The sequence below is a fragment of the Heptranchias perlo genome, chromosome 35 (genome assembly GCF_035084215.1).
Source record: "Heptranchias perlo isolate sHepPer1 chromosome 35, sHepPer1.hap1, whole genome shotgun sequence".
In the NCBI taxonomy this organism is placed as follows: Eukaryota; Metazoa; Chordata; class Chondrichthyes; order Hexanchiformes; family Hexanchidae; genus Heptranchias; species Heptranchias perlo.
The window spans coordinates 14,459,633-14,478,783 of NC_090359.1; the positions used below are offsets into that span (position 1 = coordinate 14,459,633).

Here is a 19,151-nt window from a genome sequence, read left to right on the forward strand (position 1 = left end):
GGCCATCAGCGAAAGGTCTTTCAAATTCTCGTGGCGCAGGACGCTGTGTGCGGAAACGGCAGATTTTAAAGTGAGTGTGTCGGAAAGTAAAGTGTGATCTTGTGTGTGAGAAGAGCACAAGAAAGTTGTGCTTGAAGCTGCGCCCTTGAGGCAAGTTGCAGGTTGTCACGAAAACTGCGATAGTGAAAGCTCAAAAATAAACCCAGAAACTGCTGGCAACACTCAGCAGGTCAGGTGGTATCTGTGGGGAGATGCTCAAGTATTTATCCAATTCTCCTTTTAATGTTACGATTGAATCGAGCTCCACCATCCTTTAAGGCAGTGCGTTCCAGATCATAACAATTCGCTGTGTCAAAAAAAATCTCCTTATTTCCCTTCTGGTTCTTTTGCCAATTATCTTAAATCTGCGTCCGTTGGTTGCCGACCCTCCCGCCAGTGGGTGAAGTTTCTCCTTATTTACTCGATCAAAACCCCTCTTAATTTTGAACACGTGGATTACTTCTACCCTTAACCTTCATTGCTCGAAGCAGAACAATCCCAGGTTCTCGAGTCTCTCCACACAACTAAACCCCATCCCTGGTATAATTCTGGGAAATCTCCTCTCCATCCTCTCCAAGACCTTGACCTCCTTAATAAATTATAGTGCCCAGAATTGGACACAATACTTCAGATGAGGCCTGAACAATGATTTATAAACGTTTAACATAACTTCCTTGCTTTTGTGCTCTATTTCTCTATTATTAAGCCAAGGAACCGGATGCTGTTTTAACGGTTTCAACAACTTGTGCTGCCACATTCAAAGATGTTGATGAAAATGATCAGCAACACATTGGGTGAGATCAGATAACAGAGCACAGGCCGGGATGGCGGAGAGAGACAGAGACACGAGTTGTGATCTGTAACTTTTTATAAACACTTCAGTTTATTTCACTCCGTGTCCAACACCGTGCGATCTCCCCTGGTGTGTCAGCTTTCTGTGTTCATACAGTGTAATGTATCGAATTGTCTCTTGGATCACACGGGGTGGTAGACGGGGGTCTGTGTGCGGAGGGTTCGGGGGGTGAGCTCTGATTCCCGCCCTCTTCTGGATTGAAAGGAGAAAAGAATGAATGAGAGAGAGAAGCAATGTGGGAGAAGGGATGATGGAAGAATTTGTCCATGAACCTGATTAAAATGGCCCAAAAACAAGATAATATTAAGATATCATCAGCAGAACATTAATACAAGCTGTAAAACAAAAGCAAAATACTGCAGATGCTGGAAATCTGAAGTAAAAACAGAAAATGCTGGAAATACTCAGCAGGTCAGGCAGCATCTGTGGAGAGAGTTCTGATGAAAGGTCATCGACCTGAAAGGATGTTTCTCTCTCCACAGATGCTGCCTGACCTGCTGAGTGTTTCCCGCATTTTCTGTTTTTATTTTTAATATAACCTGAGCTCTGTCGAGCGTTTGTTGGTCGATTCACTGATAAAGCTGGGAATTGAGGGGAAGCTGGTTCATGGCGAACCCCAGCTCTGAATCCCCCCGGCAGAGAGTTCAAGGAATGTTTAATTTAAATGAGATTCAACGACAGGATCAGAAAATCTCTCCTTGATGGTCGGTCTCATTCTCCCGAAGTGAGGAATGAGCGGGAGGGGCAATTCCACTCGGGGTTAGATTTTATTCCAAGAGGATGACTCAAAAACTAGCTTGATGTGGGGCCGAAATAGCTCAGTTGGGAGAGCGTTAGACTGAAGATCTAAAGGTCCCTGGTTCAATCCCGGGTTTCGGCAGTTTTGGGTTATTTTGTTTCTTCTTCTTTGGGCCGATTCTCGAACATTTATTTGCACTGACATTTTTACCCGACACTGAACGGTTGGGGATGGAATAGAGAGACATCAAGGATGTCTGTATTTAGCTTTTATTTCTCTATTTCCTTCTGCCTTTCTCTCTGGTTTTTGTCTCTCTCGGTGCCCGATGAACATTTGATTTGATGCATTTGTCCTAAACTGATGCCTTTTCCACATCTCAGGGCGGTCAGACACGCTCTGTCTGTCTGTTACTGCTTGTGACCATTAACGGGAACAGGCCGCGAGTTAAACATTTATCAGCAAACCGCCAGAGAGATAACACAGCGGGAATAAAACACATTGCCTCACATTGTTAGACACCGAGTGACACAGATTGTAATGTGTGTCAGTAAACAGACCCGGAAAACAGAGTCCGAGAAAGGAAAGAAATAGAGAGATAGAAAAGAGTCATAAAAAGAAAGAAAACCCTTTCTCCACCCCAACAACAACAACTTGCATTTATATCGCGCCTTTAACGGAGTAAAACGTCCCAAGGCGCTTCACAGGAGCGATTATCAAACAAAATGTGACACGGAGCCACATAAAGAGATATTGGGACAGGTGAGGTATGTTTTAAATGTCTTAAGGGAGGAGAGAGAGGTAGAGAGGCGGGGAGGTTTAGGGAGGGAAATCCAGAGCTTTGGGCCCAGTCGGGTGAAGGCACGGCCGCCAATGGTGGAGCGATGAAAATCGTGGATGCGCAAGAGGCCTGAATTGGAGGAGCTCAGAGATCTAGGAGGGTTGTAGGGGTGGAGGAGGTTACAGAGATAGGGAGGGGCGAGGTCATGGAGGGATTTGAACACGAAGATGATAATTTAAAATTTGAGATGTTGGTGGACTGGGAGCCAATGTAGGTCAGCGAGCAGAAGGGGTTCTCCTCCTGAACGGTGGTTTGAATGTTTGGGGGGCGGGGCTGTGATAAATATCTAGATTTAATATAATGATCCCACTTTTCAACTACCCCGAATTATTACAATGCTGACCTGGAACAATCTTGAACATACCGCAAAACAAGACATTATGATCAATGGTCACTTTAGCAAGGAGTTTAAAAGATTCTTCTAAGAAGGAGAAGGCTGAAGAAACGGACTGTGAACATTTCATGACGGCCTATTTATTTGTGTCCAGGGACAGGGATGAGACACATGAAATGTTTCACACATTTCAAATCTCCGCGGTCAGACTGCCGATTGTTTATTGATCAGGAAGATGGCTGGTAATAATCTGAGACCCAGTGAAGAGGTGAGAACAGAGCAGCAGGGAATGATCCCAGAACAATAGGAGCCAGCAGCTCACCGTCTGGTCCCTGTGTCAGGGACAATACACAACACCTCAGCTCCAGACCAGGAACAGAGAGCTGCTGCTAACGTGGCCCAGCCCTCGCAAACTGCTGGAACTGTGGGATGGAAATCAGACTTTGGGTCTTGGAGGCTGCTTTAGGGGCTCCGTGGCTGATCGAAAGAATAATTTCTATTAAAGAGCAGGGCTCTGCTCCATCACAGACTGATACTGTACAGTACATGGCAGAGTAAAGCTCCCTCTACACTGTGTCATCAAACATTCCGGGGGCAGGTGCATCAAGTGTTAGATCAAGATTAAATCTCCCTCTACACTGTCACAGAGGATGTCATTTGTGACTTTGACAAGGACCGTTTCAGGACAGTGGCAGGAGTGGAAACCTGATTGGAGGGATTCAAACATGGTGTTGTGGGAAAGATGGACATGGATTTGGGAGGTGACAAGACTTTGGAGAGGAAAGGGAGGTGGGAGATGGGGTGGTAGTTTACAAGGACACAGGGGTCAAGGGTGGGTCTTTTGAGAAGGAGGGTGATGACGGCAGATTTGATGGGGAGGGGGACAGTACCTGAGGAGAGGAGACCATTAACAATGTCAGCTAACATGGGGCCAGGAAGGGAGGTTGTTTGGTCAGCAGATTGTTGGGAATAGGGTCGAGGGAGCAGGAGGTGGGTCTCATTGTCAAGATGAGCTCAGAGAGGGCATGAGGGGAGATAGGAGAGAAACTTGGTGAGCTCGGGGAAGGGAGGGGAGCGGCAGAGGCAGCTGAATGGATGGTCTCAATCTTAGTGACAAAGAAGTCCATGAGCTCATTGCACTTTTTGTTGGAGGTGAGGATGAAGGAATGATGGGAGAGGGGTTTAAGAAGACGGTTTGTAGTGGAGAAGAGAAGTCGGGGGTTATCTTTACATTCCAGGATGATCCTGGAATAGTGAGCAGTTTTGTCAGAGGAGACAGGACCCGATAGTGCTTTATGTGGTCCAGCCAGATCTGGCGATGAATGGCCAAAGCAGTTGTCCACCATAAACTTTCAAAGCTGTGTCCCTTGGACTTAAGGAAGCAGAAATGAGGGCAGACCCAGGGGGATTGACCAGGGTGAGGGAGAGTGATGGTTTTAATGGGTACAAGAGCGTCAAAGGTGGAGGTGAGGGTGTGATTGAGCAAATCAGTAGCTGCAGAAATGTCGTGGTGAATGGAGGGCCAAAGTCCAGAGAGTTGGGAATTTGAAAGTGCCGTTGTAAGTGACCTGGGGGAGGGTTTTTTCCAGGGATGAACACAGAAGGAAGTGGGTTAGTCCCACTCCCCGGCTCTTTCCCCACAGCCCTGCAATTTATTACACGTCAACTATTTATCCAATTCCCTTTTGAAAGTTACTATTGAACCTGCTTCCACCTCCCTTTCAGGCAGTGCATTCCAGATCATAACAACTCGCTGTGTAAAAAAATCTCTCCAAATCCCCCAATGATTTCTTTCAATTTATCTGAAATCTGTGTCCTCTGGTTATTAACCATTCCATCACTGGAAACAATTTCTCTTTACACACTCTGTCAAAACCTTTCATAATTGTGAATACCTCCTTTGAATCGTCCGTTAACTTTCCGGTTGTAGTCTCAGTGCCCTTCCTGCTGGTGTTTTGTTTCAGTTCCCATGTGGTCTAGCGGTTATGATTCTTGGTTTTCACCCAGGCAGCACGGCTTCGATTCCCGGTGTGGGAATAGTGAACTTTTAGTTTCAGCCTCCCAATTTGCCTGCAGTCCAGGCTGTGGCTGCTGCTTTCTCTCTCACTTCTGTGTCAGTCCCACAATCACACTGAGAAATGAGGCAAACCACGGGTCTTCAGGCGACAGTGCACCAAAAACTGAAGGGAAGCAAGCAACAATGTCACGACAGGTTGGGCAGCAGCTCATGGCCAAGTGTTTGACTACAGTCCTTTTATTATTTACTGTAAAACCCGAGTCTGAGTGAAACACACACAGAACAATCTGGAAACACTCAGTGAGTCGGGCCCCATCTGCGCAGAGAACGGACCAATTAACTGAGAGTCTCAATGAGACGAGGAACGAGACACGGCCCCCTGTGAGAAACAAGGAACTTGCATTTGTATAGCACCTTTCACATCCTCAGGACATCCCAACGCACTTCTCTCGAAGATCAGTCACTATCGTTTTTAAGAGAAGGTAGCAGACAAGTTGTGTACAGCAAGATCCCACAAACAGTGATGAGATATTGAGCCGATCTCCTGTTTGTTGGGTGCTGATGGTCGAGGGAAGAATGTTGGCCAGGACACCGGGAGAACTCCCTGCTCTTCACAAATTGCCACGGGATCTTTTACACCTCGGAGCAGAAAGAAGGGACCCCCATTAAACACCTCATTCAAAGGACAGCACCTCTCACGATGCAGCTCCCTCTCAGCACGACACAGTCAGTCTGGATCATGTGTCCCAGTCCTGGAACGGGAGCTGGAACCCACACCCTTCTGAACACCAGCCTGACTCTCTGGTGTTACTCTCACCCCCGGCTAGTCATGAACCCGACTGTGCCACTCCCAGAGTAACTGATGACCACAGCCTCAGCCCTGGGTCCCGGTCTGCACCATAACCGCAGCCTGTTACCGCTCATAGAAAGTGGCGTGGGATTCCTGAGTTCATTCTATGATGTGCATTGGGGGAGGGGGACCAGCTGGATTGATCTTGCATGGAGCCGGTAAGGACTCGATGTGCCAAATGGCCTCCTTCCATGCTGTGACCTTTCTATGATTTTCTGATTCCATGTGGGTGGAGAGGGTTACAAGGAAGTGATCAGAGATGGCCTTATCCATGATTGACACGATCAGGAGAAGAGAGACCACGTGAGATGGCAAGGTCGAGGGGGTGGCCATGAATATGGGTCGGGGAGTTTCTATGCAGGGAGAGATTAAGGGAGGATAAAGTATCACACAATAGACTTGTTAGAAAAATTGAAGCCCATGGGATTAAACGGACAATGGCAGCATGGATACAAAATTGGCTAAGGAGCAGAAAACAGAGAGTAGTGGTGAACGGTTGTTTTTCAGACTGGAGGCAAGTATACAGTGGTGTCCCCCAGGGCTCGGTATTAGGACCACTGCTCTTTTTGATATATATTAATGACCGGGACTTGGGAGTACAGGGTATAATTTCAAAGTTTGCAGATGACACGAAACTCAGAAATGTAATAAACAATGTTGAGGATGGTAACAGACTTCAGGAGGACAGAGACAGACTGGTGAAATGGGCAGATGAAATTTAATGCAGAGAATTGTGAATTGATACATTTTGGTAGGAAGAATGAGGAGAGGCAATTTAAACGAAATGGCACAATTTTAAAGGGAGTGCAGGAATAGAGAGACCTGGGGGTGTAGTTACACAAATCTTTGAAGGTGGCAGGACAAGTTGAGAAGGCAGTTAAAAAAGCAAATGGGGCCCTTTGCTTTATTAATTGAGGCATTGAATACAAAAGCAAGGAATTGATACAAAACCTTTATAAAACACTGGTGAGGCCTCAGCTGGAGTATTGTGTTTAATTCTGGGCACGAAACATGAAGAAGGATGTCAAGGCCTTAGAGAGGGTGCACAGGAGATTTATTAGAATGGTACCAGGGATGAGGGACTTCAGTTATGTGGAGAGACTGATTAAAGTTCCATCTGAACTGCCCCATCAAACACTCCCAGGACAGGTACAGCACGGGTTATATGCAGAATGAAGCTTCCTCCACACTGTCAAATCAAACACTCCCAGGGCAGGTACAACACGGGTTAGATACACAGTAATGCTTCCTCTACTCTGTGCAGTTTATATCTCGCCTCAGATTTCAGATAAAAGGTTGGTTTCCTGGACACTCTGCTGGTGTCTCGCTGTCTCTCTTTACTCAGTTACACCGCTCTCTACCTCCCTCTGCTGGTGTCTCTCTGTATCTCTGTACCCAGTTACACCGCTCTCTACCTCCCTCTGCTGGTGTCTCTCTGTATCTCTGTACTCAGTTACACCGCTCTCTACCTCCCTCTGCTGGTGTCTGTCTGTATCTCTGTACTCAGTTACACCGCTCTCTATCTCCCTCTGCTGGTGTCTCTCTGTATCTCTGTACTCAGTTACACCGCTCTCTACCTCCCTCTGATGGTGTGTCTCTGTATCTCTGTACTCAGTTACACCGCACTCTACCTCCCTCTGCTGGTGTCTCTCTGTATCTCTGTACTCAGTTACACCGCACTCTACCTCCCTCTGCTGGTGTCTCTCTGTATCTCTGTACTCAGTTACACCGCTCTCTACCTCCCTCTGCTGGTGTCTCTCTGTATCTCTGTACTCAGTTACACCGCTCTCTACCTCCCTCTGCTGGTGTCTCTCTGTATCTCTGTACTCAGTTACACCGCTCTCTACCTCCCTCTGCTGGTGTCTCTCTGTATCTCTGTTCCCAGTTACACCGCTCTCTACCTCCCTCTGCTGGTGTCTCTTTGTATCTCTGGACTCAGTTACACCGCTCAGTCTGTCCCCGCAGCTCCTTCGGGAGTTTAATGATTTTGGAATGAAGTCTTTTTCCTGTGTGAGGAGCTCATGGACTTCTTTGTCACTAATACTGAGACCATCCGTTCAGCTGCCTCTGCCGTTTCCCTCCCTTCCCCCACCCACAATGCTAAACTTCCCCTAAGGTTCCCCCTGCCCCAGCCCTGAACTCACATCTTTCTCCAGTTTCTCTCCTATCTCCCCTCTTGCCATCTCTGAGCTCATCTTGACCATGAGACCCACCCCCTACTCCTTCGACCCTATTCACACCAAACTACTGACCACCCAACTTCCCTTCCTGGCCACCATGTTAGCCCAATATTGTTAACGGTTCCCTCTCCTCAGGTACTGTCCCCCTCCCCTTCAAATCTGGCGTCATCACACCCTCCTCAAAAAACTCACCCTTGACCTCTCGGTCCTTGCAAACTACTGCCCCCATCTCCAACCGAGTTGAAAAGTGGGATCATTATATCAAATCGAGAGACTTTTCACCTCCCCCTCCAAATATTCAAACCACCGTTCAGGAGGAGAACCCCTCTGCTCGCTGACCGACATTGGTTCCCAGTCCACCAACATCTCAAATTTTAAATTCTCATCCTCGTGTTCAAATCCCTCCATGACCTCGCCCCTCACTTTCTCTGAAACCTCCTCCACCCCTGCAACCCTCCGAGATCTCTGAGCTCCTCCAATTCAGGCCTCTTGCGCATCCACGATTTTCATCGCTCCACCATTGGCGGCCGTGCCTTCAACCGACTGGGCCCAAAGCTCTGGATTTCCCTCCCGAAACCTCCCCGCCTCTCGACCTCTCTCTCCTCCCTTAAGATGCTCCTTAAACGCTCTCTACTTGCTTAAAAACTGTTTAATCTTCAACCTTTTCCAGTTCTGACGAAGGGTCATCGACCTGAAACGTTAACTCTGTTTCTCTCTCCACAGACGCTGCCTGACTTGCTGATTATTTACAGCATTTTCTGTTTTTATTTCAGCTTTCCAGCATCTGCAGTATTTTGCTTCTAATATCTCCTTCTGTGGCTCGAGGTCAAATATTGTTTAAAAACGCTCCTGTGAAGCGCCTTGGGACGTTTTGCTACCTTAAAGGCGCTATTTAAATAGTTCGGGCAGATCTTTTGCCACTGACGTGTGGCGCCGTGATCGGAAAGTGGTTAGTACTCTGCGTTGTGGCCGCAGTAACCTCGGTTCGAATCCGAGTCACGGCATAGTGTACGCTGCTTCTTTTATTCTCTCCCGCGCTTGCGAATATAATACAACAATATATCAATATTTAATAAATGAAAAAAACATTTTTTGGTGGTGTCGAAAACCTATTTATTCCATCAAATCCCAGCACTCTCACATGCCTGTACTTGATGTTCCACAGTTCAAACCCGCCTCTTCTCCCAGCTTTTTCTTCCTTCCACAGTCAATGGGCCGCCATTACTTTCCTCCTTCTATTTCATGGACACTTTCCTGCGGCATTGCCGACTCTAACATTCACTTTCACGATCTCACGCCTTTAAGTTTGTTTGCTCCGACCGCTGTTTCTATTGGGCACATGTCCCATTCGCACCAATGTTCATTTGTGCCTTGAAACCAGTGGATAAATTTCGATCTGCGTGACCGCTCGACAGAAAAACACGACGAAAGCAGGGTTGGTCTCTGGAAAGACAGCCGCCCGATTGTTCACGAAATTTACTTGGGGAATCTTGTGATCCAGGGGATGGTAACTGAAGAACTGGTTTTTGTTTTGATGCTTGTTGGCTCTTTTCTCTCAGCAGTTGAGTTGCGTGAGCGACGGGCAGCGCAACAGAGCTGCGAATGGCGGTTGAAAGGTGCACATTTGGCAAGTTGGGGCGGTGCAGTAAGATCGGAAGTGTTCCGCCTTGATCTTAATAGTTCTGTTGAAACGTGCGATTGAATCGAGTAGAGGATAAATGTAAAGAGCGCCTGTGGGGAAAAAGGAGCGATTACAGGCCATCAGCGAAAGGTCTTTCAAATTCTCGTGGCGCAGGACGCTGTGTGCGGAAACGGCAGATTTTAAAGTGAGTGTGTCGGAAAGTAAAGTGTGATCTTGTGTGTGAGAAGAGCACAAGAAAGTTGTGCTTGAAGCTGCGCCCTTGAGGCAAGTTGCAGGTTGTCACGAAAACTGCGATAGTGAAAGCTCAAAAATAAACCCAGAAACTGCTGGCAACACTCAGCAGGTCAGGTGGTATCTGTGGGGAGATGCTCAAGTATTTATCCAATTCTCCTTTTAATGTTACGATTGAATCGAGCTCCACCATCCTTTAAGGCAGTGCGTTCCAGATCATAACAATTCGCTGTGTCAAAAAAAATCTCCTTATTTCCCTTCTGGTTCTTTTGCCAATTATCTTAAATCTGCGTCCGTTGGTTGCCGACCCTCCCGCCAGTGGGTGAAGTTTCTCCTTATTTACTCGATCAAAACCCCTCTTAATTTTGAACACGTGGATTACTTCTACCCTTAACCTTCATTGCTCGAAGCAGAACAATCCCAGGTTCTCGAGTCTCTCCACACAACTAAACCCCATCCCTGGTATAATTCTGGGAAATCTCCTCTCCATCCTCTCCAAGACCTTGACCTCCTTAATAAATTATAGTGCCCAGAATTGGACACAATACTTCAGATGAGGCCTGAACAATGATTTATAAACGTTTAACATAACTTCCTTGCTTTTGTGCTCTATTTCTCTATTATTAAGCCAAGGAACCGGATGCTGTTTTAACGGTTTCAACAACTTGTGCTGCCACATTCAAAGATGTTGATGAAAATGATCAGCAACACATTGAGTGAGATCAGATAACAGAGCACAGGCCGGGATGGCGGAGAGAGACAGAGACACGAGTTGTGATCTGTAACTTTTTATAAACACTTCAGTTTATTTCACTCCGTGTCCAACACCGTGCGATCTCCCCTGGTGTGTCAGCTTTCTGTGTTCATACAGTGTAATGTATCGAATTGTCTCTTGGATCACACGGGGTGGTAGACGGGGGTCTGTGTGCGGAGGGTTCGGGGGGTGAGCTCTGATTCCCGCCCTCTTCTGGATTGAAAGGAGAAAAGAATGAATGAGAGAGAGAAGCAATGTGGGAGAAGGGATGATGGAAGAATTTGTCCATGAACCTGATTAAAATGGCCCAAAAACAAGATAATATTAAGATATCATCAGCAGAACATTAATACAAGCTGTAAAACAAAAGCAAAATACTGCAGATGCTGGAAATCTGAAGTAAAAACAGAAAATGCTGGAAATACTCAGCAGGTCAGGCAGCATCTGTGGAGAGAGTTCTGATGAAAGGTCATCGACCTGAAAGGATGTTTCTCTCTCCACAGATGCTGCCTGACCTGCTGAGTGTTTCCCGCATTTTCTGTTTTTATTTTTAATATAACCTGAGCTCTGTCGAGCGTTTGTTGGTCGATTCACTGATAAAGCTGGGAATTGAGGGGAAGCTGGTTCATGGCGAACCCCAGCTCTGAATCCCCCCGGCAGAGAGTTCAAGGAATGTTTAATTTAAATGAGATTCAACGACAGGATCAGAAAATCTCTCCTTGATGGTCGGTCTCATTCTCCCGAAGTGAGGAATGAGCGGGAGGGGCAATTCCACCCGGGGTTAGATTTTATTCCAAGAGGATGACTCAAAAACTAGCTTGATGTGGGGCCGAAATAGCTCAGTTGGGAGAGCGTTAGACTGAAGATCTAAAGGTCCCTGGTTCAATCCCGGGTTTCGGCAGTTTTGGGTTATTTTGTTTCTTCTTCTTTGGGCCGATTCTCGAACATTTATTTGCACTGACATTTTTACCCGACACTGAACGGTTGGGGATGGAATAGAGAGACATCAAGGATGTCTGTATTTAGCTTTTATTTCTCTATTTCCTTCTGCCTTTCTCTCTGGTTTTTGTCTCTCTCGGTGCCCGATGAACATTTGATTTGATGCATTTGTCCTAAACTGATGCCTTTTCCACATCTCAGGGCGGTCAGACACGCTCTGTCTGTCTGTTACTGCTTGTGACCATTAACGGGAACAGGCCGCGAGTTAAACATTTATCAGCAAACCGCCAGAGAGATAACACAGCGGGAATAAAACACATTGCCTCACATTGTTAGACACCGAGTGACACAGATTGTAATGTGTGTCAGTAAACAGACCCGGAAAACAGAGTCCGAGAAAGGAAAGAAATAGAGAGATAGAAAAGAGTCATAAAAAGAAAGAAAACCCTTTCTCCACCCCAACAACAACAACTTGCATTTATATCGCGCCTTTAACGGAGTAAAACGTCCCAAGGCGCTTCACAGGAGCGATTATCAAACAAAATGTGACACGGAGCCACAAAAAGAGATATTGGGACAGGTGAGGTATGTTTTAAATGTCTTAAGGGAGGAGAGAGAGGTAGAGAGGCGGGGAGGTTTAGGGAGGGAAATCCAGAGCTTTGGGCCCAGTCGGGTGAAGGCACGGCCGCCAATGGTGGAGCGATGAAAATCGTGGATGCGCAAGAGGCCTGAATTGGAGGAGCTCAGAGATCTAGGAGGGTTGTAGGGGTGGAGGAGGTTACAGAGATAGGGAGGGGCGAGGTCATGGAGGGATTTGAACACGAAGATGATAATTTAAAATTTGAGATGTTGGTGGACTGGGAGCCAATGTAGGTCAGCGAGCAGAGGGGTTCTCCTCCTGAACGGTGGTTTGAATGTTTGGGGGGCGGGGCTGTGATAAATATCTAGATTTAATATAATGATCCCACTTTTCAACTACCCCGAATTATTACAATGCTGACCTGGAACAATCTTGAACATACCGCAAAACAAGACATTATGATCAATGGTCACTTTAGCAAGGAGTTTAAAAGATTCTTCTAAGAAGGAGAAGGCTGAAGAAACGGACTGTGAACATTTCATGACGGCCTATTTATTTGTGTCCAGGGACAGGGATGAGACACATGAAATGTTTCACACATTTCAAATCTCCGCGGTCAGACTGCCGATTGTTTATTGATCAGGAAGATGGCTGGTAATAATCTGAGACCCAGTGAAGAGGTGAGAACAGAGCAGCAGGGAATGATCCCAGAACAATAGGAGCCAGCAGCTCACCGTCTGGTCCCTGTGTCAGGGACAATACACAACACCTCAGCTCCAGACCAGGAACAGAGAGCTGCTGCTAACGTGGCCCAGCCCTCGCAAACTGCTGGAACTGTGGGATGGAAATCAGACTTTGGGTCTTGGAGGCTGCTTTAGGGGCTCCGTGGCTGATCGAAAGAATAATTTCTATTAAAGAGCAGGGCTCTGCTCCATCGCAGACTGATACTGTACAGTACATGGCAGAGTAAAGCTCCCTCTACACTGTGTCATCAAACATTCCGGGGGCAGGTGCATCAAGTGTTAGATCAAGATTAAATCTCCCTCTACACAGTCACAGAGGATGTCATTTGTGACTTTGACAAGGGCCGTTTCAGGACAGTGGCAGGAGTGGAAACCTGATTGGAGGGATTCAAACATGGTGTTGTGGGAAAGATGGACATGGATTTGGGAGGTGACAAGACTTTGGAGAGGAAAGGGAGGTGGGAGATGGGGTGGTAGTTTACAAGGACACAGGGGTCAAGGGTGGGTCTTTTGAGAAGGAGGGTGATGACGGCAGATTTGATGGGGAGGGGGACAGTACCTGAGGAGAGGAGACCATTAACAATGTCAGCTAACATGGGGCCAGGAAGGGAGGTTGTTTGGTCAGCAGATTGTTGGGAATAGGGTCGAGGGAGCAGGAGGTGGGTCTCATTGTCAAGATGAGCTCAGAGAGGGCATGAGGGGAGATAGGAGAGAAACTTGGTGAGCTCGGGGAAGGGAGGGGAGCGGCAGAGGCAGCTGAATGGATGGTCTCAATCTTAGTGACAAAGAAGTCCATGAGCTCATTGCACTTTTTGTTGGAGGTGAGGATGAAGGAGTGAGGGGAGTGGGGTTTAAGAAGACGGTTTGTAGTGGAGAAGAGAAGTCGGGGGTTATCTTTACATTCCAGGATGATCCTGGAATAGTGAGCAGTTTTGTCAGAGGAGACAGGACCCGATAGTGCTTTATGTGGTCCAGCCAGATCTGGCGATGAATGGCCAAAGCAGTTGTCCACCATAAACTTTCAAAGCTGTGTCCCTTGGACTTAAGGAAGCAGAAATGAGGGCAGACCCAGGGGGATTGACCAGGGTGAGGGAGAGTGATGGTTTTAATGGGTACAAGAGCGTCAAAGGTGGAGGTGAGGGTGTGATTGAGCAAATCAGTAGCTGCAGAAATGTCGTGGTGAATGGAGGGCCAAAGTCCAGAGAGTTGGGAATTTGAAAGTGCCGTTGTAAGTGACCTGGGGGAGGGTTTTTTCCAGGGATGAACACAGAAGGAAGTGTGTTAGTCCCACTCCCCGGCTCTTTCCCCACAGCCCTGCAATTTATTACACGTCAACTATTTATCCAATTCCCTTTTGAAAGTTACTATTGAACCTGCTTCCACCTCCCTTTCAGGCAGTGCATTCCAGATCATAACAACTCGCTGTGTAAAAAAATCTCTCCAAATCCCCCAATGATTTCTTTCAATTTATCTGAAATCTGTGTCCTCTGGTTATTAACCATTCCATCACTGGAAACAATTTCTCTTTACACACTCTGTCAAAACCTTTCATAATTGTGAATACCTCCTTTGAATCGTCCGTTAACTTTCCGGTTGTAGTCTCAGTGCCCTTCCTGCTGGTGTTTTGTTTCAGTTCCCATGTGGTCTAGCGGTTATGATTCTTGGTTTTCACCCAGGCAGCACGGCTTCGATTCCCGGTGTGGGAATAGTGAACTTTTAGTTTCAGCCTCCCAATTTGCCTGCAGTCCAGGCTGTGGCTGCTGCTTTCTCTCTCACTTCTGTGTCAGTCCCACAATCACACTGAGAAATGAGGCAAACCACGGGTCTTCAGGCGACAGTGCACCAAAAACTGAAGGGAAGCAAGCAACAATGTCACGACAGGTTGGGCAGCAGCTCATGGCCAAGTGTTTGACTACAGTCCTTTTATTATTTACTGTAAAACCCGAGTCTGAGTGAAACACACACAGAACAATCTGGAAACACTCAGTGAGTCGGGCCCCATCTGCGCAGAGAACGGACCAATTAACTGAGAGTCTCAATGAGACGAGGAACGAGACACGGCCCCCTGTGAGAAACAAGGAACTTGCATTTGTATAGCACCTTTCACATCCTCAGGACATCCCAACGCACTTCTCTCGAAGATCAGTCACTATCGTTTTTAAGAGAAGGTAGCAGACAAGTTGTGTACAGCAAGATCCCACAAACAGTGATGAGATATTGAGCCGATCTCCTGTTTGTTGGGTGCTGATGGTCGAGGGAAGAATGTTGGCCAGGACACCGGGAGAACTCCCTGCTCTTCACAAATTGCCACGGGATCTTTTACACCTCGGAGCAGAAAGAAGGGACCCCCATTAAACACCTCATTCAAAGGACAGCACCTCTCACGATGCAGCTCCCTCTCAGCACGACACAGTCAGTCTGGATCATGTGTCCCAGTCCTGGAACGGGAGCTGGAACCCACACCCTTCTGAACACCAGCCTGACTCTCTGGTGTTACTCTCACCCCCGGCTAGTCATGAACCCGACTGTGCCACTCCCAGAGTAACTGATGACCACAGCCTCAGCCCTGGGTCCCGGTCTGCACCATAACCGCAGCCTGTTACCGCTCATAGAAAGTGGCGTGGGATTCCTGAGTTCATTCTATGATGTGCATTGGGGGAGGGGGACCAGCTGGATTGATCTTGCATGGAGCCGGTAAGGACTCGATGTGCCAAATGGCCTCCTTCCATGCTGTGACCTTTCTATGATTCTCTGATTCCATGTGGGTGGAGAGGGTTACAAGGAAGTGATCAGAGATGGCCTTATCCATGATTGACACGATCAGGAGAAGAGAGACCACGTGAGATGGCAAGGTCGAGGGGGTGGCCATGAATATGGGTCGGGGAGTTTCTATGCAGGGAGAGATTAAGGGAGGATAAAGTATCACACAATAGACTTGTTAGAAAAATTGAAGCCCATGGGATTAAACGGACAATGGCAGCATGGATACAAAATTGGCTAAGGAGCAGAAAACAGAGAGTAGTGGTGAACGGTTGTTTTTCAGACTGGAGGCAAGTATACAGTGGTGTCCCCCAGGGCTCGGTATTAGGACCACTGATCTTTTTGATATATATTAATGACCGGGACTTGGGAGTACAGGGTATAATTTCAAAGTTTGCAGATGACACGAAACTCAGAAATGTAATAAACAATGTTGAGGATGGTAACAGACTTCAGGAGGACAGAGACAGACTGGTGAAATGGGCAGATGAAATTTAATGCAGAGAATTGTGAATTGATACATTTTGGTAGGAAGAATGAGGAGAGGCAATTTAAACGAAATGGCACAATTTTAAAGGGAGTGCAGGAATAGAGAGACCTGGGGGTGTAGTTACACAAATCTTTGAAGGTGGCAGGACAAGTTGAGAAGGCAGTTAAAAAAGCAAATGGGGCCCTTTGCTTTATTAATTGAGGCATTGAATACAAAAGCAAGGAATTGATACAAAACCTTTATAAAACACTGGTGAGGCCTCAGCTGGAGTATTGTGTTTAATTCTGGGCACGAAACATGAAGAAGGATGTCAAGGCCTTAGAGAGGGTGCACAGGAGATTTATTAGAATGGTACCAGGGATGAGGGACTTCAGTTATGTGGAGAGACTGATTAAAGTTCCATCTGAACTGCCCCATCAAACACTCCCAGGACAGGTACAGCACGGGTTATATGCAGAATGAAGCTTCCTCCACACTGTCAAATCAAACACTCCCAGGGCAGGTACAACACGGGTTAGATACACAGTAATGCTTCCTCTACTCTGTGCAGTTTATATCTCGCCTCAGATTTCAGATAAAAGGTTGGTTTCCTGGACACTCTGCTGGTGTCTCGCTGTCTCTCTTTACTCAGTTACACCGCTCTCTACCTCCCTCTGCTGGTGTCTCTCTGTATCTCTGTACCCAGTTACACCGCTCTCTACCTCCCTCTGCTGGTGTCTCTCTGTATCTCTGTACTCAGTTACACCGCTCTCTACCTCCCTCTGCTGGTGTCTCTCTGTATCTCTGTACTCAGTTACACCGCTCTCTACCTCCCTCTGATGGTGTGTCTCTGTATCTCTGTACTCAGTTACACCGCTCTCTACCTCCCTCTGATGGTGTGTCTCTGTATCTCTGTACTCAGTTACACCGCACTCTACCTCCCTCTGCTGGTGTCTCTCTGTATCTCTGTACTCAGTTACACCGCACTCTACCTCCCTCTGCTGGTGTCTCTCTGTATCTCTGTACTCAGTTACACCGCTCTCTACCTCCCTCTGCTGGTGTCTCTCTGTATCTCTGTACTCAGTTACACCGCTCTCTATCTCCCTCTGCTGGTGTCTCTCTGTATCTCTGTACTCAGTTACACCGCTCTCTACCTCCCTCTGATGGTGTGTCTCTGTATCTCTGTACTCAGTTACACCGCACTCTACCTCCCTCTGCTGGTGTCTCTCTGTATCTCTGTACTCAGTTACACCGCACTCTACCTCCCTCTGCTGGTGTCTCTCTGTATCTCTGTACTCAGTTACACCGCTCTCTACCTCCCTCTGCTGGTGTCTCTCTGTATCTCTATTCCCAGTTACACCGCTCTCTACCTCCGTCTGCTGGTGTCTCTCTGTATCTCTGTACTCAGTTACACCGCTCTCTACCTCCCTCTGCTGGTTTCTCTCTGTATCTCTGTACTCAGTCACACCGCTCTCTACCTCCCTCTGCTGGTTTCTCTCTGTATCTCTGTACTCAGTCACACCGCTCTCTACCTCCCTCTGCTGGTGTGTCTCTGTATCTCTGTACTCAGTTACACCGCACTCTACCTCCCTCTGCTGGTGTCTCTCTGTATCTCTGTACTCAGTTACACCGCACTCTACCTCCCTCTGCTGGTGTCTCTCTGTATCTCTGTACTCAGTTACACCGCTCTCTACCTCCCTCTGCTGGTGTCTCTCTGTATCTCTGTACTCAGTTACACCGCTCTCTATCTCCCTCTGCTGGTGTCTCTCTGTATCTCTGTACTCAGTTACACCGCTCTCTACCTCCCTCTGATGGTGTGTCTCTGTATCTCTGTACTCAGTTACACCGCACTCTACCTCCCTCTGCTGGTGTCTCTCTGTATCTCTGTACTCAGTTACACCGCACTCTACCTCCCTCTGCTGGTGTCTCTCTGTATCTCTGTACTCAGTTACACCGCTCTCTACCTCCCTCTGCTGGTGTCTCTCTGTATCTCTATTCCCAGTTACACCGCTCTCTACCTCCGTCTGCTGGTGTCTCTCTGTATCTCTGTACTCAGTTACACCGCTCTCTACCTCCCTCTGCTGGTTTCTCTCTGTATCTCTGTACTCAGTTACACCGCTCTCTCCCTCCCTCTGCTGGTGTCTCTCTGTATCTCTGTACTCAGTTACACCGCTCAGTCTGTCCCCGCAGCTCCTTCGGGAGTTTAATGATGTTGAAATTAAGTCTTTTTCCTCTGTGACTTGTGAAGTTTTGATCAGTGAAATGTTTGAGAAAGAGATGGAATGAGAGCTTTAAGTGTGGGACAGAAGTTGTTTAACGGAGAAGGCACACGATGCCTTAAATTGAGCAGTGGTTTCCCTCGTGCAGCGGTTATCATGTTGACATCACTCATGAAAAGTCTCTGATTCAATCCCGGGCGGGACCATTATTTGGGAAATTGCTCCGCGTGAATCTCCAGGATGAGTTTCTTCTCCTGTGAAAAGCGGGCGATAATTGATTTTTCCTGTTAAATTTGGCAACCGCTGCACCACATTCCTTTCAGGGAGAAGGGATGATGGAAGAAAGTGCCCATGAACCTGATTAAATGAGGCCAAACACAAGATAATATTAAGATATCATCAGCTGAACATGAACATAACCTGAGCTCCGAGATCTGACCGGGTCCCATTCCCCCAGAGTGAGGAATGAGCGGGAGGGGAAATTCCACCCGGTTTATATTTTTGTCCAAGGTGATGTCACAAAGTCCAATTTGCAGTGGAGTCGAAATAGTTGAGTTTGGAGAGCGTGAGATTGAAGATCTGAAGGTCTCTGGGTTTGATTCTGTGTTCGGTGATTTTTGTTGCTCTGTTCTCGTTCTTTGAGTCGATTCTCGCATTTATTTACACTGAAATTTTAACCGGCACAGAAAGGTTGGGGAAGAAATAGACAGGCATCAAGAATGGGAAATATTGATAGTGTCTTTATTGAGTTTTTATTTCTCTTTTCTCTTCTGCCTTTTTCTCTGGAATTTCTCTCTCTCGGTGCCGGGAGACCATTTGATTTGAGGCATTTGTCCTAAACTGATGTCTTTTCCACATCTCGGGGCGGTCAGACCCGCTCTGTCTGTTACTACTTGTGATCAATGACGGGAACAGGCCGCGAGTTAAACGTTTATCAACAAACCGACAGAGAGAAAACACAACG

At 47.2% G+C, this 19,151-nt stretch overlaps 2 non-coding genes across 2 annotated transcripts; both read left to right on the forward strand.

The window, feature by feature from the left end:
• Positions 1-1,699: 1,699 nt before the first annotated feature.
• trnaf-gaa (transfer RNA phenylalanine (anticodon GAA)) lies at positions 1,700-1,772 on the forward strand. Its single transcript has one exon. It is a non-coding gene; the product is annotated as a tRNA-Phe (tRNA).
• Positions 1,773-11,305: 9,533 nt separating this feature from the next.
• Positions 11,306-11,378, forward strand: trnaf-gaa (transfer RNA phenylalanine (anticodon GAA)). Its single transcript has one exon. It is a non-coding gene; the product is annotated as a tRNA-Phe (tRNA).
• The last annotated feature ends 7,773 nt before the right edge of the window (positions 11,379-19,151 follow it).